The 16822-nt window shown below is 34.4% G+C and overlaps 1 long non-coding RNA gene across 1 annotated transcript; it reads left to right on the forward strand.

Moving 5' to 3' along the window:
- Nucleotides 1-5842: 5842 nt before the first annotated feature.
- On the forward strand, nucleotides 5843-8244 carry LOC147293031 (uncharacterized). The gene is made up of 3 exons (XR_015120308.1): nucleotides 5843-6175; nucleotides 6695-6751; nucleotides 7842-8244. It is a non-coding gene; the product is annotated as an uncharacterized LOC147293031 (long non-coding RNA).
- Nucleotides 8245-16822: the final 8578 nt, after the last annotated feature.

The following is a 16822-nucleotide window of genomic DNA, read 5'->3' on the forward strand; positions in this document are numbered from 1 at the left end:
TTTAAGGTTTTGACCTTCAATAAATTAAATACTCTTTTGTCCCTTTTTTGTTTGTAAGGGCAATTTGGTCAATTTATTATTGTTTTAAAGGTTTTGACGCGTACGTTTGAGCTGGTCGATCTCATGTGGTCGTGGTGTTGACAAAACGAATTAGGATTTCGTTTGGAATCCAGGTGGGTGAACCACTGTCCCTTTTAATTCGCTTAATTTCGTAAGGACGCATATTTACAAAGGAAATGCAAACTTTTGAATACCTAAATTGTGTGGCTTGGTTAAATGTTGTTTGCTTAATCGAAATTATTGTTTAGCATATCATTTAATTATGTTAATTGAGTCTTCTAAATTTCTAAAATGAATCATGTTTGTGGATTGGTTTGTGTGTACGATTTAGTATCGAAAATGGATATAACTGCATGTTTAATTGACTGACATGACCTGTTTACTGAGCTGAGTAGTAGATGCATGGTTGACCGTTCTGGTCGGAAATTGACTTATTAAACAAGTCATGAAATTGAAATGATCATTTTTATTAATTGAACTTCACCATTTGAGAATAATAGATATTAAAATTATTTTAACGTTGATGATGAAAATTAATTTGGATTAAGAACTAGAAACTCCACTTGTTTTTCTATATGTCCCTTTATATACCATTTAGGCTAGCACTTTCATAATAAACTTAACTATTAGTAATTCACACTTAGTAATAGAATCAATTTGTTTAGATGATTTCTATTAATTAGTAAATAAAATTAAACTAAGCTAATAACAACTTTTAAGTTATTGGTTCTAAATTAATCGAATTTCTTTTAGAGATCTCACATAGATACGGTTGTCTATGTGTCAACTTAGACCACTAGGCTAAGTGGCACGGTCCGCACTTAGAGTTGTGCTTCTACGACATTAATATGAAGTATGGAGGGTCAAATGGCAAGAGAATGGCATTCGTTTGGTGAAGAGTGGCCGGGTTGCACGCATAGAAGGGGAATTTCGTAATTTGGCTGTTTTGGGGTCTTTCGCTTGGAATTTGGGAAATCTGAAAATACAGGTAAATCTAAGAGGTCAAAACAAGTCATAAGAACCTATAGATCGGGCGAGTGTCCTGGCTAAGAACCATGACACAAGGAAGCTGTCATGCCCCAATCCGTAATTAAGAACTAATTACAGATTAAGGTGTGAATCACACTCTAATTATAGAATTAACTTCTATAACTAAAATATGACAGAAAAATAATAAAATAAAAGAAGAAACTGTATACTATTAACATACCATACTTAATTCAAGCTTAGTTTACAACACACAACCTGTCTCAATAACTTTAGTTTAACAGAACTTCCAAACTTTTACGAAATTATATTTCAAAGTCTGTTCACACTTATTTACACAAACTTCTTCTTCTTACTTCTTCTAAGGGTTCTGATCTTTAGTATTTGAACCTGCAAAGTCTATAAGGGGGTAAGCTCTAACCAATGGCTCAGTATGGACATTTCACCTTAACATGCAAAATTAATTATATTGAATCTCAATGAATCATACAACATGGTGCAAATAATAAATATTTAATAATATTATAGATGCATGAATGTTATGCTGCACTTTCTTAATAAACCTTTTAAAAAAAATAAATTACAATTCATCTTAACTTCGGTCTCTACTGAAGGTCCCAATGCGCTTTGGAGAGGTTAGATCGTTTTATCAAACTCAGCTGAGGGCTTCACTCCCTGCACACTCTATGAATTTAAATTTAACTCCCAAACCCCTTCTCACCACCAAAATCTTCATTTCTCAATGAATCATGCTTCACATTCAAATAAATGTCACATTCAAATAAATGCACATAATTATATAATAATTAACTAATTTATAACATGTTAAAGTAATTCAAATAATTCATATAAATCACATTTTAGCACACATATTGCATTTTTTTCAACAAACATTCAATAAAATCAAATTTTGCAGTTTAAGGTTCCCCAGATCCCCCTACCTCGAAAACGAGCTTAATCCGCCGCTAAAAATAGCCTTGTGTCTCCGGGTCGTTCTTCAAACCTAATCCCGTACAAGAAAATCACAATTAATTACGGAATAAAAATCGCTCACTCTCTAATTCTAGTGTGTGTAGTGAAAACACTAAGTTAGCGGTTTTGGATTGCAAAACGGAGGCCACCATCGAACTCGGAATCGAAAATGCAGTGGGGAGGGACTTTCCCCGGTCACCGGAGCCGCCGCCACGCGCCGGTGGTCCGGCGGCACTGTTCATCATCTTCAAACTTGCTGCCAGTTTTTGCTTATTTGTTTCCAAATTTGGCTCGCTTTTTACCTTATCAAATCAACTCCAAATTGAGTAAACTTATATGCATTTTAAAGCTCTGTAACTCCTCTTTACAACCATCCAAAGAACACTCAAAAAAGATCTCTATAACTCAAGATATAAGGTCTCAAAGTGGGCTATCCGAGCACTTTCAAAATTTCCAGAAAATTTCAGATTTTCTAATTTCAAACCAACTTCAATCCCCTTCAATTCTAACACCCCAAATCAGTTTATCAGGCTTCTAAAACATGTTTAAAAGCCTCCAAATCAAACACCCCACTTCAAACCAAGCTAGAAATCAAAACTCCATTAATGAACATAAACTCCAAAATTTACTCTATACACCCAAAACGAATTCAATCTTACCTCTTCAACTCAGGGGCTCTTTCTTCTCCACGTCCAATTCTCTCTCTCTCTCTCTCTCTTCCTCTTCCTCTGTTTTTCCTTTCTCTTTTCTTTCTCTTCTCTTTGTCTTTCTTTCTTGCTCTGTTTTTCAGTTTTGTCTAAATAAAACCAGCTGCCTTCTTTAATTTACTCAACCTTATAACACCAAAAAACACACACACACACACACTCTCCACCGCCACACCACACACACAGCCTAACTCACAAGCTCACACCTTCACCACACACTGCACAACCGCCCAGCCACCTTTTGTTAAACTAATGAAACAAAATTTTAAAACAATCAGTAGAGTGTAGAAGCTACTGTCTTCTACACGTTTTCAATTTTTTTTTTTTTTAACATAATTATAAAATAGATAATATTGAAATATATATATATATAGAGGAATGCTCTAAAGCTAACCAGTTAGCAAGTTAATACGAAGCTAATCATGCTTTTGGGCCCACCACATCACTAATCTCATAATTCGAACCATGAATTATTTAGGCCATACTTCAAAGATCATCATTGCAAAAAATCAACTAAATCGAAAATCATGTAGTCATCTAATAGAGATCAAATAAATAGACGATCAGTATTTTCGATATAAGCATAGAAATAGTTGTTATTATAATCAAATGGCTAAATAACTTCCGATTTGAAGATTTTTTACAAGAATGATCTTTGAAGTAGGGCCTAAAAAATAAACGGTCCGGATTTTGAAATTACATTGTGCACTGGGCCCAACAGGGTGGTTAGGTTTGTATTAACGTACTAACTAGTTAGTTTTAGAGCATTCTTGTATATATATATATATACATAAATGTAAATAAAAATATAAGTATGTTTAATAAAAACTAATTAAACATAATAATTAATTTTTTCTTTTTTTTAACATAATCAGGTTATTACAGAAGCAATCGTATAGTCGCTACGAGTGAAACTTGAGATGAGTAGTTCTTGTTGGCAAACCTCGAGAAGGTAACGAATGAGTCTAAATCTTGAAAAGAGCATAGAGAAAGGATGGTTGGCCTTGATTCAGAGGAATCTTGGTGCCGCACGGGCAAAATCCGCTGCGTAAAAAGTGAGCCCGTGACACTAAGGCTAAGAATTTCATAATTTAATAAGGAATTAGAGTCTTCACCTAGACTAAAGATTGAATGTGTGTGCCGGTTAAATAATTAAAATGAGTTAGCACATACCTTAGAAATCTCCCCATAAATTCTTATTTGATTGATGTGTTGTGATATTTGAATTGAACACATAAAAACCTTTCGTACTCCGAAATTACGATGCATAACATACTTGTTTTGTGAGTATTTGAGATTTTAACACACTCGCGACGGACGTTGAGGTCTTTGGTATTTTCAAGACAAATTAAATGCCTTGATCTCATACATACCTTGTTTTTGGGGCGCAACAAGTAGAGAGTAATATATAACAACTCGTTTGAGTTAATTACTAAGACATTTAATAACCAGATTAAGGAAAGGTCTAACTAAAATACGAAGCACTTAATAGCAAACTAAGTTTGTTTAGTTTTAGATCACTTTGAATGAGACTGTCGTTTATGCAAATGCTGAAATGCTATTTTTGAAGCACGTTGATATATCATGTACGTTGTTTTCTTTTCAAGCATAATCATTGATATTTGATTCATTGAGTACACTAATGATCTTTGAGTGTTTAAACCACTAACCTGAGACAAAGGGTCATGTTTTTATTGACCTTGAGTTCGATCTCCTAAACCATCGGTGGGTATCCTAGCTAGTGAGATACGGCTCCTCATGGTTTGATCAGATTTTTATGATTGCAAGGTTACTTTATATGAGTATGCTAGGAGGAAACCATTAAGGTCTGGTATGGACATTCTCGCTACTAGACAGCGGCCTTGGGTATGGCCAATAGTTGGTATAGAGGTACTTGTTGTAAATTAATTTTATTTGTTTATTTTTTACCGGCAAGTATACGAGCCTTGTAGTAAGGGTCATATAATTAACGAAGTTGAACCCCTAGGAGTGTTGCAAAAGAGACACACTAATTTATAATTTTTAGTTAATTTATCTCTAACCTTGCTTAGAATTGGTTGGTGATTATTTGATGATCAAAGACTAAAATGAAAAGGAAAATAAATGCAAGAAACTAAAGTGCAAAAATAAATACATGCAAGAGAGAAAGGTGTAGGAATTTAGACAATGGTAGAAACCAAGGTCTTGGATTCCACAACACTATGTGACAACCTAGAGCATTTATCTAACAATTTTCCAAAGGAGAGCACCAAAAAATCAACTTGATGCTCTCTCCAAATATTTTTATATTTTAAGCACAAAAGTTACATCAGCATTCAATGTGAAACCAAATCTAAGGCAGCTACAAGGAATCAAAGGGGTTGCTTATAAAAACTACAAAACCAAGTATATTGTAGGACTAGGCTCTAACTATTCAATATACATGGCATAATGGGTGAAAGAAACCATTTTTCTACTTTAACGACAAAAGATAATTATTAAATCTTAGTTAAGCACATAAAGGGAAAATGTTAAATAAATAACTAATGGGTCATACCATGGTAGTGTTTTCAGTAAGGCTTTGTGTTTTCATTTCATATATTTTAATAGTTTTACAACTTGAGAGTATTATTTGTTCTTCAGAGTTTGATTTACAGTTTCGAGGTGATTTAAACATGGATTTGAGAAATGGTTTTAAAATTGGGGGATTTTTAAACAAAATGAGTTTAAAGTAAATGAGCAGTTTTACAAATGGTTTTCAAGGGGTTTGTTTTAAAGTTTATTTTTGTCCACTCACAGAGATTATTCTCACGTTTTATCTTTTTACGTTTCCCCCAAGTTTTAGAGATTGCTGAGGTTGAACCTGTAATGACCCGACCCCAAGTCTTATTTAAAAAAAAAATAAAAATAAAAATTTAATCTATTGGGTTTTTGGTTGTGAATTTGGTTTCGTCGGATAAGTGTTGAACCCACGAACTCGTAGACGCGAACTGTGTATTCATCGGAGTTTCAAATAAAGGGTTAAGGACGTTTAAAGTAGAGGGTATTTTAGACTTTTTCTTTTAGGGTGTTTCTAGAAAGGCCCAGAATCAGATTTTTTAAAAACCCTCACAGTTTCTCTCTCTTCCTTCATTTCTTCCTTCTCTCCCCGCACTGTCTCTCTGTGTTTTCTCTCCCCCGCAACCACCCCTGCACACCAGCTGCCACAGCCACCACCACCTTCGCCATCGACCACCACTTGCCAACCCAGCCTCACCGGCGTGACCCCACCGCGTTGACCACCACCCCTGCCTTTCTGGCCACCCGAAACCTCCGACGAGCCTCCCCCGACGCCGACCACCTCCCCCGGCCACTCCTCCAGCCAGCTCAGCCCCCCCTGCACGACCCCTGCTCAGAAAATTCCCACAGAATCGCCGGCCATTCTCCTTCAAATCTTCGGCCAGTCCCACCTCCTATCTTCAAGGGTTAGGGTGAGTTTTCCTTCCCTCTTAATGGGCTTTCAACCTCTCATGTTATGGTGGTGAAATTTTGAGATTTTGGGTGAAGTTGAATATTGGGATTATAGCCATTTCGGGTTCCCTTTGAATGTAGAGATTGTGGATTAATCTTGTTGTGTTTTAGATATTTTTCCACCTCTTACAGAGGTTAATTGATGTTAGAATCGAAAATTTAAAGTAATTTGGAGGATTTTTGAGTTCTTGGGGGAGTTGAGTTCATGGGTTTGGAACCCATTTCGGGTTTGATTGAAATTTTTGGATTTGGTGGTGTTTTGAGGTTAGGCTCTACATAATTAATTTTGGAATTATGGTTGGATCACTTGTATAATTAACATTAAGAGAAGGACTTAAGTATGATATTATAGGTTTAAGAGAAAGAGTTTCTAACCATTGTATTGAGCGAGAGCTGGGCGAGACGTTAGGCTCCACACACACACCCTTTAAATGTTGTAGAACCGAGACTAATTTATGGTTTTGTTGTTTATTTTATAGGCGAGACGATCGTGGCTCGTGACGATCGGGCGGAGGATCAAAGCTAGGGCTATCTCTGTGAGTGGACTTGGTTTCTTGAACATTTTTATATATTCATGGATTTGTTCATATTTAATATATTGAGTAATTGATTACTGAGTATTGAGTTGGATTTTTGTTTTCTTTGAAATGATTTTCATGAACTTTGAGATTTAAGTCATGATTATTATAATGATTTTATCCAAATATGATGATTTGTGAGTTTGACCTTGATTTTAATTGAATTATGGGTTTTAAATGGTTATTTGCCTATTTAATCATTTGAAAACCAAATATGAGATTTTATCTAGCTTTGAAAATTTGTAAATGAGATTTCCATATTGAGTATTGACTTAGTTAATTTGGGAATTTTAGTTGCAGAGGATAAATATTTTTAATTGGAATTATGCAATAAGTTTATGGATTTAAAGTTTCTTGGAAAAGTACAATAACTCTACTCTTGGTGGGAAAAAAGGATATATTTGGGTTATGGAAAAATGGTTTTCAAACCACCATTGCAGTACCCTCCAGGTTATCGGATTGGATAGGTCTTTGGGACTCATCACAGCACACATATAGGCTTTGGGCCGTGTGTCGGGATGCTTCGCCCTTTGGGGGCTGCTCTGCGTGCACGTACGACCAGGATTGCCTGCACGTGTATGGATTTTACTCCGCGCGTGTGTATGGCTAGGATATCGCCTGCCTGTGAGATGTAGGAATTCTGTACAGGTGTATGGCCAGGTTTTTCATGGTACAAGCATTGGTGGAAATGAAATTGTTATCTTCAAGAGTTTAAATATGGATTTTAAGTGAGAAATACTTTTCGAGTTTTATAAATATTTCAATTTTATTATTTTTATGACTTTGTTAATTTAGATGGTTGGCTATTGAGAAATGTGTTTTGATTTATCTTTTCCTTGAGTTCCATTAGTTTTATAACACTCTTAAAGCTTGGAAATGGTTTTAAAACTGGGGGATTTCAAAGAGCGACGTGAGGTCTTAGAGTTAAACGTGGTTATAAAGGGTTTTCTGAAAAGATATTAAACCTTTGATTTCAGTTCCATTAAACTGTCCCCTCACTGAGTTTATCTCACAGTTTTTCTTGTTTTGTCTTAAATTGTCCCCTCAGGCAATAGAAGTGGTGAATGTCGCGCCAATCACGTCGAGGCATAGTGTCCATTTTCTCTACTCGGATCTTGTAGGCATCGTTTCCATTTTGGAAGTTCCTTTTCTTTAACTGTAAAATTTTTTGTAATAGGAGTAGTGGCTCTGATAACCATACTTAAATTATAAGATTATTTTGTATTTGTAGGGTATGGGACCCTTTTTGGTTATGGTAGAGGCTGCGGATGTTTTTAGAAGTGCTTTTACAGGTTTTGTAATTTTAGGTTAGTCAATTTTCAAGGGAGGTTCTGCCGAATTTTCAGTTGGATTTTCCTTGATTTTGGACACCACAAGACCTCTCCGGGTTTTAGGGTGGAATTTGGGGGCGGTCTTGTCAGGACCACACCACGTCGAGGCATCAGTTTTTCCTATCATTCGTCCGTCAACATTGTTGGCATAATATTCTTGTCTTATTTGTTTTTATGTATTTGATGTTGTAAAAATTATATTTAGTTATGCTCTATCTAAATTCAGATATAAATTTTGGATTGCAGTGGAGATTAGCGAGTCTAACACCCGGTGGGTGTTGGACTCCACAAGGTCACTCTGGGTTCCAAGTTGGAATATGGGGACGATCTTGTCACTCCCTTAACTATCATTTCACCCACTCATCTTTTTCCTAAATGTCATCCTATAATTCATTCCTAAATGTCAAATTAAATCCCTAAGATTAATTTTCAATATCTAAATCAAAAGAAATATTATAATAGAATGAATTCTTGATCTAAAATTATAAATAAATAAATAATGTTTAGGGTATAGAATAATTATACATTTTAATAGATGTATGAATATCAACCAAATAGTATTATCGATTTTAAGTTTTGGTGACATAATAGATGGGTGGGTGGGATGATAGTTAAGGGGGGGGGGGGTGAGAAGAGCTAGTGTTTAGGTGGGTGTTTGAGTTGGTATATCAAAAGCTATTATAGAAATAATAGGAGGTAGGAAGAGTTTTTTTTATAATATTTTTTCAAAGTTAATGGTGGGTGTAAAAGTAAGGTGGGTGATAAAATATGACAACGGGGTGAAAATATAAACATTCTTGTAGATCGATTATCATTATATATAAAACAATACAATCTTGAATAAAAAACAATTAAAGTTGTAGGGCCTTTGCTTCTTTGGACATATAAGTTTTGAACAAAAAAAACTTCAATGATTCATAATCATAAATACAAACATATCACAAATACAAATAGCAGTACACAAAAAGGGAAAAAAAAATACCTTTTGGATTTTTTTCTTTAAACTTCATACTCTAATTTCTTTGAAAACTTAATTTGTTAATTGGGATTTCTAGATTAAGGGAGAGGATGTGAGAAAGAGAATGACCAAATTGATTTGAGATTTGAGGAAGAATTAAAGCTTGAAGTTGAAGATCAGAGATGGAGCATGCGACTATAGGGACTGAAGGGGAGAGAGAGAGAGAGAGAGAGAGAGAGAGAGAGAGAGAGAGAGAGATACGATTTATCTTTTCTAGTTTCTAGAATTGATAAGTTTTGTTTTCTAGTTTCTAGAATTGATAAGTTTTGTTTAACCAAAACGTGACTTTTGTATTTTCTCACTAAAAATTTAAAAACAAATATATTTTATATTTACTCAAAACGGGCCTTTTATGGAGTTGGGCTTTTTATTAATGTTGGATTTTTATTAGTGCACTTTCTATTTTCTCTGTGGCAGCATTTTGTTTTTCATGTATAATATATATATTAATATATAAAATTTTGGCTTAATTACAAAGTGCACCCACCAACTATAGAGGGTATTTCAAATTGGTCAATTAACTATAAAATATTTCAAATATATATACAAACTATCAAAAACCTACAAATTAGCACTTTTGTTAAAATTTCTATCCAAAAGGCTGTTAAGTGCCACGTAGACAATGTTGACGTGGCTTTGTTGTTGACATGTAGTATGCTGTTAGGGGTATTTTAGGTATACATAAAATGAGGTGCCTTTTTTTTTCTTCTTCGTCTTCATTCGCACAACTAGGGCTGCCCTTTCGTTTGGTTTTGACCGAACCGACCAACTATCGACCGACTTTTTTTGGTTTGGTATACTGATTTTCACAATTCGAAAATCCGAAACAGAAAAAATCTGAAAAAAGTTGGTTTGGTTTTGTTAAAATCCAAAAGAAGTTGGTAAACCGACTAATTATCGAAAATTATTACTGAAAGAAACCGAATCAATTATTATCAAAAAAATTGAAATATATACCGAAAAAAACTAAAACAATTACCGAAATTTAGTTATATATACTTATATAATACTATTATGTTAGTGGTACAATAAATATTAAACTACTAATATCTTAAACAACTATAACAAAATATAATTGTATAATGTTATCATATTAATATTATCAAAAGTGTGAGTTAAGATATAGAATCATTCTCTAATAAAGTAAATGTTATTATTTTTAGGAAAATAAGAATATCATCTTTAGGTAAGTAATGCATATATATATCTACTCATATTTATCGGTATATATACATACTGAATTAATAGGATATGTACTAATACATATTATTAAACTAATTATACTAGTATATATTATTACTAATATTAATATTATTGCAATTAATACTAGTACTATACTAAACTACCAATACTACTCGTGCAAATATATATTCATCAAACATTATATTTTATGCATCATATTTGATTACATTTTAATTTATATTGGTATATAATAATTAGTATTATTATAATTAAACCGAAAATGAACTGAAGATATACTGAAGTAAACCGAAAATGAACCGAAGTAATGAACTGAAAGTATCCGATACAAGAATTATCGAAATCGAACCGAAAACTGAACTTTACCAAAATTTACTAAACCGAAAAATACCAAAACCGAAAAATACTGAAATCGAAAAATATCAAATTTTTTGGTTAATTTTGATTTGGTAAGCCCCAATACCGATCCGAACCGACCGATGGGCAGGCCTACACACAACCCACAGCCACCTTCTTCTTCCTCCATCAACCCACAACCACCTTCTTCCTCTTCATTTTTTTTCCTCTATAAAAAATTCATACAAATCCGGACCAAGGAAAATCCCCAATTTTCTTATTATGCTGGCCTTTGTCTTTTAATGGAATTATATTTTGACCAAAACGTAAAATCCAGACCAAGGGAACATTTATTTGAGGAATTATATTTGGAATTGAGGAGTTATATTGAGATTTAGTTAAGTTAGGTTATGGAGGAATAAGAAGGAAGAGGAAGGGAAATTTTTTATGGAGGAATTATTGAGATTCACTAAGCTATGTTCTCTCTCCTCTCTATGTCACGCCGTGATCGACTGTCACCGAGGCATGACGTGGTGTCCGGCGGCCAACGGCAATGAGAAGCCCATGGTTCTCTTCCTCTATCTTCCCTTGGGTTCGGATGCCGAGGAACCAGCCAAACCTGAGACACAGCTCGGAGACCCGAAGCCAGACCCGCCGTTGATTTCATATTCCGACCAATTTCTGATTTTTCCGACGGCCTTTGGCTGCAAGTGAGGTATCAATCTTCATCTCCTCACTCTATTCTTCCAATTGGTTGGATTAATTGGGTCCAATTGATTACTCTGATATGTGGTTGACATAATGGGACAGATCATTGAAAAAAAAAAAAATGATGAAAAGAGCACTATGAAAAATCTATACTTCATGGTACATACCTTTTCTTGACTTATATATTGACCTAAGCTGAGTTTAGTTGCTTTAGTGCGTTCAGAGTATATGTGATAATGACACTATGATGGAAAAAAAAAAGGGGGAGCAGGTGGGCATTTCCCTTGGTCCGGATTGTTTTGGTCCACTCCAAATTGAATTTTTGATGGAGGAAGAAGAAGAAGGAAAAGGAAGAAGGTGGCTGTGGGTTGATGGAGGAAGAAGTGGGAGTAGGAAGAAGAAGGTGGTTGTGGGTTGTGGGTTGTGTGAGTGAAGACAAAGAAGAAAAAAAACACGGCACGTCATTTTGTGTATACCCAAAATACCCCTAACAGTATACACATGTCAACAACAAAGCCATGTTAGCATTGTCAACGTGGCACTTAGCAGCCTTTTGGATGTAAAATTTTAGGCCAAAGTACATTTTTAGTCCCTGTACTTTAACAAAATTTCCACTTTGGTCCCCGTTCTTTCAATTTTGACAATTTTAGTCTCGTACTTTCATTACGTTTGCAATTAGGTCCAAACTGTTAACTCTGTTTTTTTTAGGCGTAAATATGACGTAAAAGCTCATATGAATGAATATTTTAGATATTTCATGATTAATATGGTCTAATAAAACAATTAATATAAAATATAATTAAGAAAAAGATAATTAAGAAAGAAAGAAAAGACAAAAAATTAAATAATTAAGAAAAAAAGACATGTGTCCAATTGTGATTCGGCAACGTCACCTGGTTAAATGAGTTCCACTCATAGGTTATTTAAAATATCCAAAGTATCTCTGTTACATCATATTTTTGCCAATAATTTAAATCTAATTAATGATTTGGACCCAATTGCAAATTTAATGAAAGTATTGGACTAGAGTTTCCAAAATTGAAAAAACGAGACCAAAGTGGAATTTTTGTTAAAGTACAGGAACCAAAAGTGCACTTTGGCCAAAATTTTAACAAAAGTGCTAATTTGTAGGTTTTTGATAGTTTTTGTATGTATTTGAAATATTTTATAGTTAATGGACTAATTTGAAATACTCCCTATAGTTGGTGGGTGCACTTTGTAATTGAGCCTTTTTTGGGACCCACTAGAAACGGGGCCTTGGGCGGTCGCCCCTGGCTTTGATCAGGCAAATACTAAATGATTCTTCATAGATAATTGGTAATTAACCTCTCTATCTCTCAATGGCCAAAAAAAAAAAAAAAACCTCTCTCTCATGCAGACACACACACAAAGAAACATTAATGTATTCATGAATATGTTCTTTTTTTTTTTTTTTTAGAATGGGACTTGAAATTTCATTAATCACTTAAAAGGGTTACAGACTTGCAGGATAGTCATCTGATACATTGCATGACATGAGCCAATCCGGAACTGGGTGCGTAGATCAACCACAGACAGAATAGAGCATACCTCATGCTTAACATACAGAGGAGTATTAGGAGAAAAGAAATTAAAGATTAGATTTCTGAGAATTTACTAATTGACCAGAGGCCTGGCAGAAAACATCAATATTTTGCCTAAGCCTAGTACAATTGTAGGGTGTAGCTTGAAGAAATAAGAGCGAATCATCCGCAAAAAACAGGTGCCAGAGGGCCGGCCCATCTTGCCCGAGAATCATGCCATCTAGTCTTTTTTGATCTACCTCCCGAGAGAGCATGGAGGAGAGAACTTCCATAAAAAAGAGGAATAAGTAGGGCGAGAGGGGATCGCCCTACCTAATGCCTCTGGATGGTTTGAAGGATTCACCTTCCTTTCCATTTACATTGACTGCTAACGCCACAGAAGTCAAGTCACACAGCTCATTACAAGGCCCACCCATTTGGGGTCAAAACCCATCTTAAGCATTTAGGCCTCAAGAAAATCCCACTCCACCCCATCGTAGGCTTTGTTCATATCTAGCTTAACGCCCGCTTCAAAGACATTCGCAGATTTCTTAAGCTTCAATCGAGTTGAATCTAGTGGATAAGGAATGGCTTATATGCAACAAAAGCGCCATAATTAATATTGCATAAACAAGTCTGAGGTACCTTAACTTCCATCCATTATAATGATTAATTAAACACAATATCAAGACCATCGAGGGAAGAAGCACAATATATGCCACAGGAAGTAATGTAATAATTAATTAAAAATCAAGATTTACTAAGATGATGGAAGAAGCACAATTAAACCAAGTAATGTTGTAATAATTAAAGACGAAGCTAGCACAACATATATATGCATGCAGCTAGGGTTGGGGTTTAATTACCGAAAAACCAAACCAAACCGGGTACCGACCGGTTCCATTTTCGAAAAATACCGAACTAGTCGGTAACCGATCTCGACGCTCGGATTTTCATGCCGAACCGATGAGTTCGGTACCGGTATCGGGCTACAATACCCATTACTGACGGTATACCGATATCGATTGTATATTGAAAAATTATAATTAAAATAATTCATTTTTATACATTTCTATACTATTCCAGTATACCCTAATAAAAAATATTAAATTGTAAAATAATAAATACCTTTCCATATAATTTTATATAATACATTTTTAATTTTCTATAATTTATATAAAACATATATAAATTTATAAACCCTAAACCCTATAACTTATTAACTTATATGTTTTTTTAATTTATATAATACATTTCTATATAAAAACTAGGCTCAATTACAAAATGCTCCCACCAACAATAGCTGGTATTTCAGATTGGTCCATGACTAAAAAATTATTTCAAATTGATACACGAACTAATAGAAAACTACAAAATAGCACATCCATTATGATAGAAAGGGATTGAATCCATTATTGGGATTTCCAAACCGCCACCGCCACCGTCGATTCGGTAGGCGAATCGAAACCGACACCTTCGAATAATGGTCAGATGGCTTTTTTGTCATATAGGTACTGTCAGTTTTGGTCGATTCGCCCAGCCCTAGTACAATTAGTACGCCCTAAACTGTATGAGTTGCAACATTTAGAATATTTGGACCTCAATTTCAATGATTTTAATAGAGTTCATTGGTTCTCTCACCAATTAGACGTACGGTGCTACTCAATGAGTTAAATTTCGAAATTTTCGGCGAAATTTCGCCGAAAATTTTGTTTTTGGAGGGTATGGAAATCTTAACATGAGTTGATCACTTTTTCGTCCATATTTCGCCGAAATTATCGAAATTTCGCGAAAGTTTCGAAATTTCGCTCACAGAAGTCCTTGCTGGTGTGTGACTGGACCACCGATTCCGGCCAGATCTGGGCGGCCCAAGAGAGGGAGAAGAGATCAGAGAGGGAGAGGAGAAGGAGGAACTGAGGAAGAGAAGGAGGAAGAGATCGGGGGGAGGGAGAGGGAGGAGAGAAAAGAGAGCTGGTGGACTGGGAGGACATTAAGAGAGAAAAGAGAGCTGGACTGGGAGGAGATTAAGAGAGAGAAGAGAGCGACTGACAGACTGAAATGAGAGGAAGAACTCAGACATTATTGTGGTAAATTACATGTAAGTCCAATCTCTAATGCTTGGGCAATGGGCATTATTGGAAGATCCCATCATTCTTTTTGGCATATTCACAATAGTAGCACATAAAGATGAATATGACTATGCCGTATGCAATTTCATTTTTGAGGCCATGAACCCAATGACGTCATATGTTAATTGACCAACATACCCTCAACTTCATTCATAGAAATTTTGTTTCTTAATTAATGGGTTTACAATGACTCCCAATCTTTTAGGGGTTTTTTGGACAATGTAGGTGTAGTTCTGCCAATTAGTTTAAAATATGAAGGCTGCCATCACAAAATACAAATATATATATCCATATATAGCCGAATAAGAGATAGTCATGGGAGGAAAAGAAAGGAAAGAAAAGAAAAGAACAAAAACAAAAAAAGAAGATTTGGGGCCTTTGGGCAATTAAAAAAAAAAAAAAGGTTTGGAGTTTTGTTTGAAGTTTGGTTTGGCTCTTTTGGGGTTTTCGTTTAGTTGTTTTTAAACCCTAAATCCTAATATATTTTTATATAAAAAATAATTCAAAATACTCTAAAGAGCCTAAACTCTAATATCTTATACTATATCCTAAAGAATATAGAGTATAGATTATAGAATATATAGGGTTTAATGTATAGATTATAGAGTATAAAGAGTATTAGGATATATAGAGTATATAAGGTTTAATATTAGGATTTAGTGTATAGATTATAAAATATAAAAAATATACTAATTTCATTTATTCATGAATCATTATACTAATTTTATTTAACAGTATTGCTCCAGCGCGCATTATATTCACCTTATATCACATGAAACATACTATATAATTTGATTTCTTTAATGTTTTTTTATCAATTTAGTAGATAATATGTTAAATAAACATATGGTAAAGTTTCATTCAAAATTTCCGTATTTTGATAGCAATTTTCGTCATTTCCATCTAATTTCTGTCGAAATTTAAAAATCTTCGAAATTTCCGTCGAAATTTCCATCGAAATTTCCATCGAAATTTCCTCGAAACCCGAAATTTTATTCCTTGGTGCTACTACAACAAATATGCCAATATTCCTCTACTGTAGCTAGCCATTCACATTTTTGTACAATTTTCTGTATTAGACAAGGTGTATTCTTATATTAATAGGTGTATTCTTATATTAATAGGAGTATTCACAAAGAACAAATATGCCGATATACTAGGTCCTTAATTTCTATGCTTATACAATTTTATATCCTTGATGGTGGTGTCATTTTGGATGATTCTTTGGTCCAGTGATCACTCACACACAAAAACAGCCATTCTTCCAATTCCCATTCTCCCATATTTGACTTTAATATATATAAATGCTAAAACGAAAATAAGTTGCAATAATTGCGACCATGATGCATGCATTGCTCGTTGCAAAGCGTTTTCCTAATTATCCTCACAGATTATGAACAATTGAAAATTATAGAAAATTAGAGTTTAATCCTTCTAACATTTTTATTTAGACAAAAATCTTATGGCTTTATTTTTTCCTTTGCCCATTGCCTTGGCAAAGAAATATATCATTTTTTTTTTTTTGAGAGTATAGGGTACAGGTTCACCTCATACCTTCTTAGGGTATAGAATGAGGTTTGTGGAGGCTGCATGTTAGCTTGTCCAAAATTTCAGAGTTAAAACCTAATATAAAGCCGAGAAACGAGGACTTGAGAAAAAAGTAAAAATGCATTGCCGAACAATTGAAATAGGCCGCTGAGCGCTCGGTGCTAGGTATGTGTGAAAAAAATAAAAACTAATGGACCAATATTAAGTAACATGGAATG

Source organism: Dryas octopetala, chromosome 2 (genome assembly GCF_963921425.1).
Source record: "Dryas octopetala chromosome 2, drDryOcto1.1, whole genome shotgun sequence".
In the NCBI taxonomy this organism is placed as follows: Eukaryota; Viridiplantae; Streptophyta; class Magnoliopsida; order Rosales; family Rosaceae; genus Dryas; species Dryas octopetala.